General features: G+C 38.3%; 1 protein-coding gene across 3 annotated transcripts in view; it reads right to left on the bottom strand.

Annotated features, from left to right (window-relative positions):
* The window catches only part of fancm (FA complementation group M), a 77,956-nt gene that overhangs the window by 41,022 nt on the left and 24,889 nt on the right, over positions 1-12,045 (bottom strand). The window lies entirely within an intron of this gene.

Below are 12,045 nucleotides of genomic sequence, written 5' to 3'. Positions count from 1 at the left end.
GTACAGCTTTCAACAAAAATTGGAAAACAAATACTGTATTGATGTTTTACTCGTTTTATACCGTACAGATTTAAAAGTAAATAAATAATAATGATAAATGGGTTGTACTTGTATAGCGCTTTTCTACCTTCAAGGTACTCAAAGCGCTTTGACACTACTTCCACATTTACCCATTCACACACACATTCACACACTGATGGCGGGAGCTGCCATGCAAGGCGCTAACCAGCAGCCATCAGGAGCAAGGGTGAAGTGTCTTGCTCAGGACACAACGGACATGACGAGGTTGGTACTAGGTGGGGATTGAACCAGGGACCCTCGGGTTGCGCACGGCCACTCTTCCACTGCGCCACGCTGTCCCCTGACAAAAAGTAGTCACTTGATGGCAGTCAAAGCATTGGCAAATTACTGTACTGTTTTAATAAAAGTAACTATATGTCGGAAAAAGTATCCATTCTCCAATGCATCACGATTAGAACATGGGCTATTCATGAATCGATGGACAAACATCAATTACTCATGTATGTAAAATAAAATAAAACAGACTGTTCTAAAATGCAGCATTAATTACAATGTTTTTGTTGTTATATGGTTCTAACTAACCATAGGAGAATCATTAGCTATTATTCTTCTAATTCTATGTGTTAACTGGGTTAGCGCGGACCTTCATGGCGAAGGTATGTGGAGACAAAAAGCTATGCTAGCCCCGGCGCTAAGGTAGCTTGAACGTGAAGTAGTAACACACAAAATTAATAAATGGTATGTACACTTCAACAGAAGGCTAAAAGGAACCACGCAACACGTTACAACAGGTCTGTCAGGCATACTGTATATATAAATGAAATAGACGACAGGCCACGAGACGCAAACTTTTGGCGACTGGCCCAGAGTGTCTGAACATTCTGTGGTTTTAGAAGGCACAACATTTTAACAAAGGATGCCTACTCCCCAAGTAGGGACTTTTTTTCCACGTAGCAGACAGCACATAGTAAGTCTTCAATATACAGTATATAGCTATGCTGTTGGCACTAAATCCAAAAACCATGTCAGTAGCCAAAGGAGGAGCCTTATAGACATATTATAAATGTTATTAATAAATACATTTAACACATTTAGAACATATAATAATAATATACAATGTATTATCAATACACAATTCTTGTTGCTCCGCGGCTCAGAGCCTGTACGATAGAGTTTCACCCAGTAGACGAGAGGGTAGCTTCCCTCCGCCTTCGGAAGGGGGGAAAGGTCCTGACTGCAGAGGTATGTGGTGGCAGGGCAGATCCGCCCAAACTTCCTTAAGGCTCTGCATGTTGTAGGGCTGTCTTGGTTGACAAGACTCTGCAACATTGCCTGGACATCGGGGGCAGTGCCTCTGAATTGACAGATCGGGGTGGTGTTTCCTCTCTTTAAGAAGGGGAACCGGAGGATGTGTTGCACGATTGCCCCAAGAAAAATTCCTAGTTTGTGAACCCGTTCTCAAACAATGGCAATAAAAACTATTCTGATTCTGATTTCAACTATCGCGGGATCACACTCCTCAGCCTTCCCGGTAAGGTCTATTCAGGTGAACTGGAGAGAAGGCTACGCAGTATTGTCGAACCTCGGATTCAAGAGGAGCAGTGTGGTTTTCGTCCTGGTCGTGAAACTATGTACCAGCTCTATACTCTCAGCGGGGTCTTTGAGGGTTCATGGGAGTTTGCCCAACCAGTCTACATGTGCTTTGTAGACTTGGAGAAGGCATTCGATCGTGTCCCTCGATAAGTGCTGTGGGGAGTGCTCAGAGAGTATGGGGTATCGGACCGTCTGATTGTGGCGGTCCGCTCCCTGTATGATTGGTGTCATAGCTTGGTCCGCATTTCCAACAGTAAGTCAGGCCCATTTCCAGTGAGGGTTGGACTCTGCAATGATTGCCCTTTGTCACTAATTCTGTTCCTAAGTTTTATGGACAGAATTTCTAGGCGCAGTCAGGGCGTTCTGGGGATCTGGTTTGGTGGCTGAAGATTTAGGTCCCTGCTTTGTGCAGATGAAGTGGTCCTGATGGCTTCATCTGGCCAGGATCTTCAGCTCTCACTGGATCAGTTCGCAGCCATGCGTGAAACGACTGCACTGAGAATTAGCACCTTTAAAGTCCAAGTCTATGGTTCCCGCACGAGTACCATCTCCGGGATCTTGGCCAATGTAGAGGAGTTCAAGTACTTTGGAGTCTTGTTCACGAGTGAGGGAAGAGTGGATTGTGAGATTAACAGGTGGTTCGGTGCGGTGTCTGCAGTGATGTGGACCCTGTATCGACCCGATGTGGTAAAGAAGGAGCTGAGCCGGAAGGCAAAGTTCTCAATTTACGGGTCGATGTACGTTCTCATTCTCACCTATGGTCATGAGCTTTGGGTTATGACCGAGAGGACAAGATCACGGGTACAAGCGGACAAAATGAGTTTCCTCCGTCGGGTGGTGGGGCTCTCCCTTAGAGATAGGGTGAGAAGCTCTGTCGTTTCATTAGGAGCTCAAAGTAAAGCCGCTGCTCCTCCACATCGAGAGGAGCCAGATGAGGTGGTTCGGACATCTGGTCAGGATGACCCCTGAACGCCTCCCTTGGGAGGTGTTTAGGGCACGTCCGACCGGTAGAAGGCCACGGGGAAGACCCAGGACACGTTGTGGGAGACTAAGTGTCCCGGCTGACCAGGAAACGCCTCGGGATTCCCCGAAAGGAGCTGGACGAAGTGGCTAGGGAAAGAGAAGCCTGGGCTTCTGTGCTTAGGCTGCTGCCACCGCGACCCGACCTCGTATAAGCAGAAGAAGAAGGATGGATGGAAGGATGGACAATATAATAATAAAATTGTATAAATAATCGATGTATAACCAAATCGCAGCCCATGAACCATAATCGTAATAGAGTCTGAGGTGCCCAAAGATCCCCACTGCAATTATCTAATGACATGCCCCTAAAGATTTCCTTATTGTCAGCTGTCTAAGCAGCAGCCCACAACTTGCAGACAATCTCAGTGTATGGTTTACACTTGAAAAGTATTTGTCCATCTTAAACATTAATTTATGTTCTAACACATTTACCCCCACACATTAAACGCATTTGTCAACTGGTAATAGCAATCTATAGTGGTAGTATTTGTTGGCCAATTAGAGACAATAAGAGCTTGTCATCACACATCAACATCTCCAGCATGTAAACGCTGCATCTTTGTTAGGCCAGCATTGCAAAGGAAAATCTGTCCTTTATTGCCTTACCCTGGATAAATAAATGTTAAATAAATATAGTTTTCTAGTAAGTGAGCACGCTGGTATGTTGCTCAATGTCTGTATACTACATTACCCAGAAGGCTTATGCGCCAGAGGCAGGAACAGGAAGTAGCACTGAGCTATGCGGGAGGACAACAATGGTGCCGTTTAATCAATAAGGAGTTTGAATAATTGTCACACCTTGTTGTACCTCCACCGTATACACAAGAAACAAACAAAAGTTTTGATTAGACAGTAGACGTGCGACGCTCTGAGATAAATTCGATTTTGTGTAAATGAGGGCCAGTGGAAAAAGTTGCGAGGTAGGCAGAAGGAAACATTGAGCCAAAACAAATTTGGGATTGGAAATAAATTAAAAAAACATTGCGAGGCATGGACTCATTCCAAACGGGACAAATGCTGCACCTTTGGCAAATAAGAGCTTATCCAGAACGAATGGTGTACCGGTACTTAAAAAAACTTCCATGATTACACCGACCGCCTGGCCTTTTTCAAAGAAAAGTGAGCGTTGCGACCAACCTTTCCTTCTGGCCGTTGGGAGGTGAAAATGAATTATCGGCGCTTGTATGACACACTTGCTGTACAAAGACGCTGAGATACAGACCTCCTTTTGTGTATTTATTAAAATACTTCTTTGTATTACATTGGGCATTAGAGATAATGTGGCATATGCAGAGTGTATATTAAAGTGGCCTGAACAAAAAAGATATGGTAATGTAATCCAGTCCTCTCTCCTACAGCGTGATAGTGATCTTGCTTTGATTCAGAGATGCAAACAGAGCCAATCGCCCCACATTAGCTAAATCTCAGCCTGCTTGTTGGAGGCAGCTGGAAAGAAGGTGTTCTTTACAGAGCTTTAGATGACAAAGGCAAAGGGTTAAATAACAAGCATTAATTCCTCTGACCTACCACAAACACAATAGACAGCCGATCAAGATATGCTCATAAATGTGCTGTATAAAGATGGCAGCACATCTGGCTGGAACTATTCGGTTTTCATAACATGCTTGGTGATGAATAGCACTGTCAAAATCATTTATTCAACAACGCAATGTCATTTTTCAGGGAGTTCAAATGTTGAAAAACTAATCTTGCTTTAATAAGGAAACACCATCATTCAAAGTTTTGTCCTAACTATTTTTTGACAGTATGCCATGCAGTGCGTACATTACATATTGCAACAAGGATTGATTATCTTTTTTTCAGATATTAATTCTAAAGCCATAGCAACAGGGGAAAATGCTAATATATATATATATATATATATATATATATATATATATATATATATATATATATATATATATATATATATATATATATATATATATAAAACATGTTTACAATAAAATAAAGTATGATTATATTATTTACATTTATATTAAATAAAATGTAATATATTGTATATTTATAATTTAATATTTATAATTTTATCATAGTGTAACAAGAAAAAAAATGCCATTTATATACAGTAGAACCTTGTTTATCGCTGTTAATTGGTTGCGGACATGACTGCGATAAATGAGTTTCCGCGATGTAGGAATAGATGATGGATTAAATATTTTCATGTTAATGACCTTCTGATAACATTTACATTAAAAGAACCCGCTAGACATGAAATAACAACCTTTAGTCACCTTTATATTCTTTTGATCAAATATAGTAATGCTGCGTGAGGCTGAGCCAATCAGTGGCCATGATACTGAACAGCGCTCTAGTGGCCAATAGTACTGGAATGTTAATATTTTTAGTGTGTTTAGCCCTTTTATGCTTGAAAATGCTTAATTTAGGACCTTTTTAAAAATATATTCTTAAAAAAATAAAATAATATCCAAAACTACGCAATGTGGTAAGGCTGCAATGCTTGAAGCACAATGTGGCAAAACATATTCATAATTGTATGTGATTTATGAGACAACAATAAAGAAATGATACTTGATCAAATGAAAAGTAATCAGTGTACAGCTTCTATAACAATTTAAATGTACTGTACCCTCAAAATAACTAAACACACAGCCTTTATTGTCTAAACTTCCTGCGACAAAAGTGAATACACCCCCAAGTTAAATTGTGACCAATTAGCCATTTTTTCGGGTAAATAGCCATTATTTTTATTTATTTATGTGCATAACAAATTTTTTCAGCAAGATAAAGAAATGTGACAAATATTCCTATAATCTTATTTATGTGCCATAGTAAGAGAAACCTGATAATAAAAAAAATAATTGTTGATTAAAAAAAATATATATATTTCTAGAATTTCAGAAATAAAACCAAGACATGTACATGTATTTATAAATACATAATTAGTTTTCATAAGTGTATTCTAAAGCAAAAATGATCATGATAAATCTATATGCTATTCTACATTAAAGTGTTAATGCGTTAACATGCGGGGGAGAAGAGAGTCACTGCAGCTGATTGGTTAAAGGAGCCTGGAGTTAAGTGACGTAAAGAATGTGAGGTAAAAAAAAATCCTCTCTATGCGCTGCTATTAATAACAGACCATGCACAAGGCTGAACTCTCACTGCTGCATGTCAACAAAGGGAGGACAGTATGTGTGTGTTCAAGATGATCCTCGCTTTTATGAGGTTTCTGAGGGCAACTACATGAAATAACAAACTTGCTGACCTTATCAAAGTGTGGGGAAGCTGAGATAGCTTATCATATATTAAATTATTAAGCTCGTATTGGCACCAGGTTATCAATCAAAAACAGTTATTCTCCAGCAGCAGGGCTTAGTACGGTAAGTGTGTTTGTGTGCGTGCATTCAAACTCCCCCACAGACTGTAGAGGTTATTATATAATGTTCTCTCGCTACGTGCATGTGGAAGGGTGCAACATGGTGACTGGCTCCCGCAGCGCTGCAGATCAGACAAAATCCGGCCTGCTCTGACCGCTCATGCACAGGTTTGTTTATGACTTCAGACAGGAAGTAATAAAAGGACACTATTGTAAAATACAACAATGTAGCAAGCATCAAAAACATTCACTGAACCTTATCTCATCTTCATCAACAGGAGTGCAGTGTATAGCCTATGTGCACAAACACCACTCAGGTGTCTCGTTGTCTTCAATTTCTTAAAAGCTTTAGGCACCTGATAATCACATGAAATCCTGCAAGCACTCACTGTTATCAGTAGAGTGAAGCAACAAGGATGTCACTGTCGCTCTTGACAAAATGTATTATTTTATGTGCTGTATATACAGTAGTTCATGTTTTACAATTGTTTGGTGAAAGCGGTATTATGTCAAGAGTCGAGACAGCTTAACTATGAATAAAAGAGCACACATGTTTGCTCCAGCACGATTGCGTATAATCAATGCAAAACGACGGTAAAGTCAGCAACAAGTAGGGGAAAGTCGCAGTAATACTTGTTTTAATACTACTTTGTAAAAAAAATAATGACGTGACTGTGTGTGAAAGAGTTCTTGGGCACAGATGAGGGCAGCAGAGTGTGAGCGTGAGCCAGCATGGGGGAGCACGAAGGGAGGGGAACCCTGCAGGGATTTATTCCAGGCAGTGTGATGCCAATTATTTTATAGAAGGTGTATTATAATACGTTATTAATAAATTCTAATATATATATATATATATATATATATATATATATATATATATATATATATATATACTGTACTTTTCACAGGATTAGTTAGAAAGAAAAACAGTTAAGTTATATCAGTTCTTCTCAAATACTAGGGCGGGGCCCCTAGGGGCCCGATGACAGGGAGAGCGGTGTGACACCGGGGAACATTTATCAGTATCATGCCTCAAACCCCGCTTTGAAAAGATGTGCACAACAAAACATGCTCATTGTATCCATTACTCCTGACTTCCTCATTTGTATTAAAAATAAATAAATATCAGCACAAATTGTTTTTTATTAATTTTTGTTTTGTAAATGGTTAATGATCAATGGGTTGTACTTGTATAGCTCTTTTCTACCTTTCTAAGGAACTCAAAGCGCTTTGACACTATTTCCACATTCACCCATTCACACACACATTCACACACTGATGGCGGGAGCTGCCATGGACCCATCAGGAGCAAGGGTGAAATGTCTTGCTCAAGGACACAACGGACGTGACTAGGATGGTAGAAGGTGGGGATTGAACCAGAAACCCTCAGATTGCTGGCACAGCCACTCTCCCAACTTCGCCACACCGTAAGTGTAGGTTTGTGTTTTATATAGTGTGCTCTTAAGTTAAAGTCGCTGATCAATTTGAATGTATTATTATTTATTAAGTTTTAAATATTTCCTGTTACTAAAAACAACATTAAGAAAGTATTTTTTTGTTGCAAGTTGATTTCAATGTATTTTCTTCTTTTTTTTTTCTTTAATGTTAATAAGGACACAGTTTTATGCAGAGGGGTTTTCAAAACAATTTTTTGAGACACATCGTCGTGTTTATAGATGTAGCGCAGAGTTCGGGGGCGCGCAAAATGTTTTCTTCTTACTTGGGGGGTTTAGTAGAAAATATTGAAAAGTTGTATTAACGATAAGAATGTATTAAAAAGTAAAGACAGCCAAATCAAATAAAGACTCACTTATAGTAAACGCTTGTTACTCACTGCAGTTGACAATATAAGGGATTGATGTTTGTCCGTCCACATTGATTGATTGATTGAGAAGTTTATTGACATCTTAAAGAATTGAATCCATGTAATGCTTTAAAAAGCTAAATGGATGGCACAAAAAGCCAAAAGGCTTGTTTCCATTGTGGTCCACATGACACAACAAACTGTAAAAAAACTAATGAAACATGATGATTTTGTTTGAAAAAAAATTTTAAAAAAATGTAAATATTGTTGCACATGGCGGTACTGTTACAACCTTTTCACTGCCAATAAACTAAAAAATACCAGGTACTCATTGCAGTTGAGTAACAACAATTATAAATCCTATGCACATGACGATAAAAATTCAGTTGTACACCTATTACTCTCTGCAGTTGACCATACATTATAAGGAAATACAGTGCATAAGTCATACAATAACCTATGCTGCATGTTGAAGAGTTCTGAACTTATATTTCTGCAGCTAAAAGTATTATTTAAAAGTAAAATACAGTAGTACATGGTTGTGTGGTTACCTTGTCACTGCTAACAAACACATAGCACCTAATACTGTACATACCCCGTACTTTTTGCAGGTGAGATAGTATTGTTCTGACTGTATTTTATTATAATTTTTTTTTGTCATATTTGAACATAAGATGTTGTGGTGTGTGATTCATTTTACCTTGGTTTTGAATTAGTAATGCACAATATAATGTATGCAAAGTGCTACATAAACAAGGTTGAAACTTGTGTTCAAGTCCAAGTGACGTGTGATGGAAACATGTATGACTACCAGATATAGCATAGGTCACCTGTTATCTTGGAAGTTATAGCTAAATAGTGGTACCTCTGTTTTCATACGCACCACATTTAGGATGAATCGGTTTTCGTTTTCTTGTCTTGGTTATTATATGGCTAAACATTGCTAATGTAGTAGTCACGAATCGTTTTGTGGAATCTAGTGCCCAAACAAAGAATCTCACGAGTTGGTGAGTCAGTCCATGTGTTTTATTACTGACTGCAAAGTAACCCAACATGGGGCTTGAATTAACACATTTTGAATTAAAAAAGAACTTGTAGAAAAACCCGAAAGGTAACCATTCCCTTCTTCATCGCCAACAGGACTTTTCATAAAAGATAAAAGTGATGTTAAATATTCCTTTGTCCGTTTCATTTGTCGTTTATTTTTTTTTTTTTTTCTACACACAAAATTCTCCTGGTAATCTTGTTCCACCTGCATAATGTATTTGTGAATATGAGTTTAAGTTTTGACGCAACAGACATCCATACCAAATTAGTGCTGAATGGCCAATAAGTAGGAGGAACAAGTCAGCAGTCATTACTTCATTTCCACAGCACTTAAATGATTAAACGATGTTTGATGTCAACCCTTCCATCCATCCATCCATATTCTACCTCTTATCCCTTTCGGGGTCGCGGGGGGTACTGGAGCCTATCTCAGCTGCAATCGGGCGGAAGGCGGGGTACACCCCGGACAAGTCGCCACCTCATCGCAGGGCTAACACAGATAGACAACATTCACACTCACATTCATTCACTAGGGCCAATTTAGTGTTGCCAATCAACATTCTTGTTAAATCTCATTTGTTAAATGCACATAAAAAGTTATAATGAACACAATTGTAATGCTAATTCCAATAGCCCGTCTATGTGTTTTTTCATTATAGGTTAGCATCAAGCTAGAGGAGTACCGTGAATTCTGGATTATAAACCGCTACATTTGTCCTACACGTTGAACCCTGCGGCTTATAAAACGGAGCGTTTGATTTATGGATTTTTCTTCTCTGGCGACCATAATAAAAATAATTGTATTAAAAAAAAACATGCAAGAATACTGAGAGGGAATTTTACTGTTTGTGTTATGGCGCCATCTTTTGGACAAGTTTGCTCACTGCAGGTGCTGCAGTGTCCTTGCATTTACTGGCAGTGATTTTTTTTTTTTTTTATAACCGAAGTGTCTTTTAGGCTTATAGCTATCCATAGTGAATCTACTTTTATGGATTCTTCATGCATCACTCCAAGCAATGTTTCTAAGTTTTACAATATAAATAAAATAGTTTATACTTACTAAATTGTCCCATGTGTAATGTCTTTAGGAGTGTTTTCATGCATATTTGTATGTGCTATCGTAATGTAATGACGGCAGCATCGTTAGCATTAGCTAATATGCTAACACATTTACGAGTGTCTGTGTTAGTACTATTAACTTACAACGGCATTATTTTGTTATTGTTTCAGTTTCACAAATTCCTCAAGATGTCACTTTGGAGGTATTCAGTCTGTTTAGCTGATTGGAGAGCTAGCTTCCGCAGCTAGTGGGTCCATGACGATGACTTCGGTTTTGTTTGATCAGCCGTTTTACTGCCGGGGTACATTTTCAGAATCTTACTTTGTAAATAACTAATTTCGCAACGTATATATCTGCGGCCCTATATTCCGGAAAAATAATTTTTTCTTCTAAAATTTAGGCTTAAATCCCGGTGCGCTCTGTCGTCCGGAAAATACAGTAAGTGCTTACTTTGTTCTGTATAGTTGTGATGCTTGTTAAAAGGGGGCCTATGATGTTTTAATCTACTTTTAAAACAATTCTTAATGGTCTAGGTAATATATATCGTTTTTTAATTAGTCTGTAAGATTGTGGAGGCGATCCCAGTTTGCAAATGAAACTACACCCCACCTACTCCAAAAGTATAATAATTTACCTTTTGAAAATGTACGCTGCTTAAATATATAGAGCTTTAAGTAGTCACCACTATCTTTTCCCCAGACGCGGTCAATAATAAACTTTATAAACATTAAATAGATTTACCCAGGCACAACATTAGGTACACCTGCACACTCAGATTCAGGCCTGCTTTAAAAAACAGCTGCTTTTGTTTTCCTTTGTGTGCTGCAGCTTTACATTACCTTCATTTTGGAGGCAATCAATAAACAACTTCAACTTGGACATTTATGTGCTGGGTGGTGCTGGTGGTTTTTTTAATCAGTCTGTAAGATTGTGGAGGCGATCCCAGATTGCAAATGAAACCACACCCCACCCACTCCAAAAGTCTCATAATTTATCTTTTGAAAATGTAAGCTGCTTGAATATATAGAGCTTTAAGTTGTCACCGCTATTCTTTTTTTCCAGACAAGGTCAAAAATAAACTTTATAAACATTATATAGATGTACCCAGTCACAACATTAGGTACACCTGCACACAAGACCTGCATTAAAAAATGGCTGCTTTTGTTTTGTGAAGTAAATTGAATTATATTTATATAGCGCTTTTCTCTAGTGACTCCAAGCAGTTTACATGGTAAAACCCAATATCTAAGTTACATTTTTTTAAACCAGTGTGAGTGGCACTGGGAGCAGGTGGGTAAAGTGTCCTGCCCAAGGACAAGGACCAGGATGGCAGAAGCGGGGATCAAACCTGGAACCCTCAAGTTGCTGGCACGGCTACTCTACCAACCGAGCTATACCGTTTTCCTTTGTATGCTGCAGCTTCACATTAACTTAATTTTGGAGGCAATCAATAAACAACTTAAACTTGGACATGTATGTGTCTAAAATTTAAAGGACGGTTCATTAGATTAGATTAGTTTATTTCAAAAAGGACGATGCAATTTCACAAAACACAGAAGCAGAGGTGGGTAGAGTAGCCAGAAATTGTACTCAAGTAAGAGTACTGTTACTTTAGAGATTTATTACTCAAGTAAAAGTAATGAGTAGTCACCCAAATATTTACTTGAGTAAAAGTAAAAAGTATGTTGTGAAAAAACTACTCAAGTACTGAGTAACTGATGAGTAACATACACACACATATCATATATATATATATATATATATATATATATATATATATATACATATATACACATACATTGATATATACAGTATATCATTTATATTTATTTATTTTGCCGTTTTTGTTTACATGTTAAAGGTGTTTTAATGAATATACATGCATGTTTAACACATATAGATTCCTTTCTTTCATGTTGACAAGAATATAAGTTGGTGTATTACTTGATTCTGATGACTTGCATTGATTGTAATCAGACAGCAGTGCTTAACGTCCACGTTTTCAAATGCAGGAGGAAAAAAGTTCCTCCTTTCTGTCTAATACCACATGAAAGTGGTTGGTTTTTGGTATCTTATTTGTCCAGCTTCCATATTCGTTTTCACACACTTTACAAGAAATACATTGGCGGCAAATTC

The sequence above is a fragment of the Nerophis lumbriciformis genome, linkage group LG08 (genome assembly GCF_033978685.3).
Source record: "Nerophis lumbriciformis linkage group LG08, RoL_Nlum_v2.1, whole genome shotgun sequence".
Taxonomy (NCBI): Eukaryota; Metazoa; Chordata; class Actinopteri; order Syngnathiformes; family Syngnathidae; genus Nerophis; species Nerophis lumbriciformis.
Note: the sequence above shows the minus strand (reverse complement) of the source record. Positions and strands in the feature narration are given on the sequence as shown.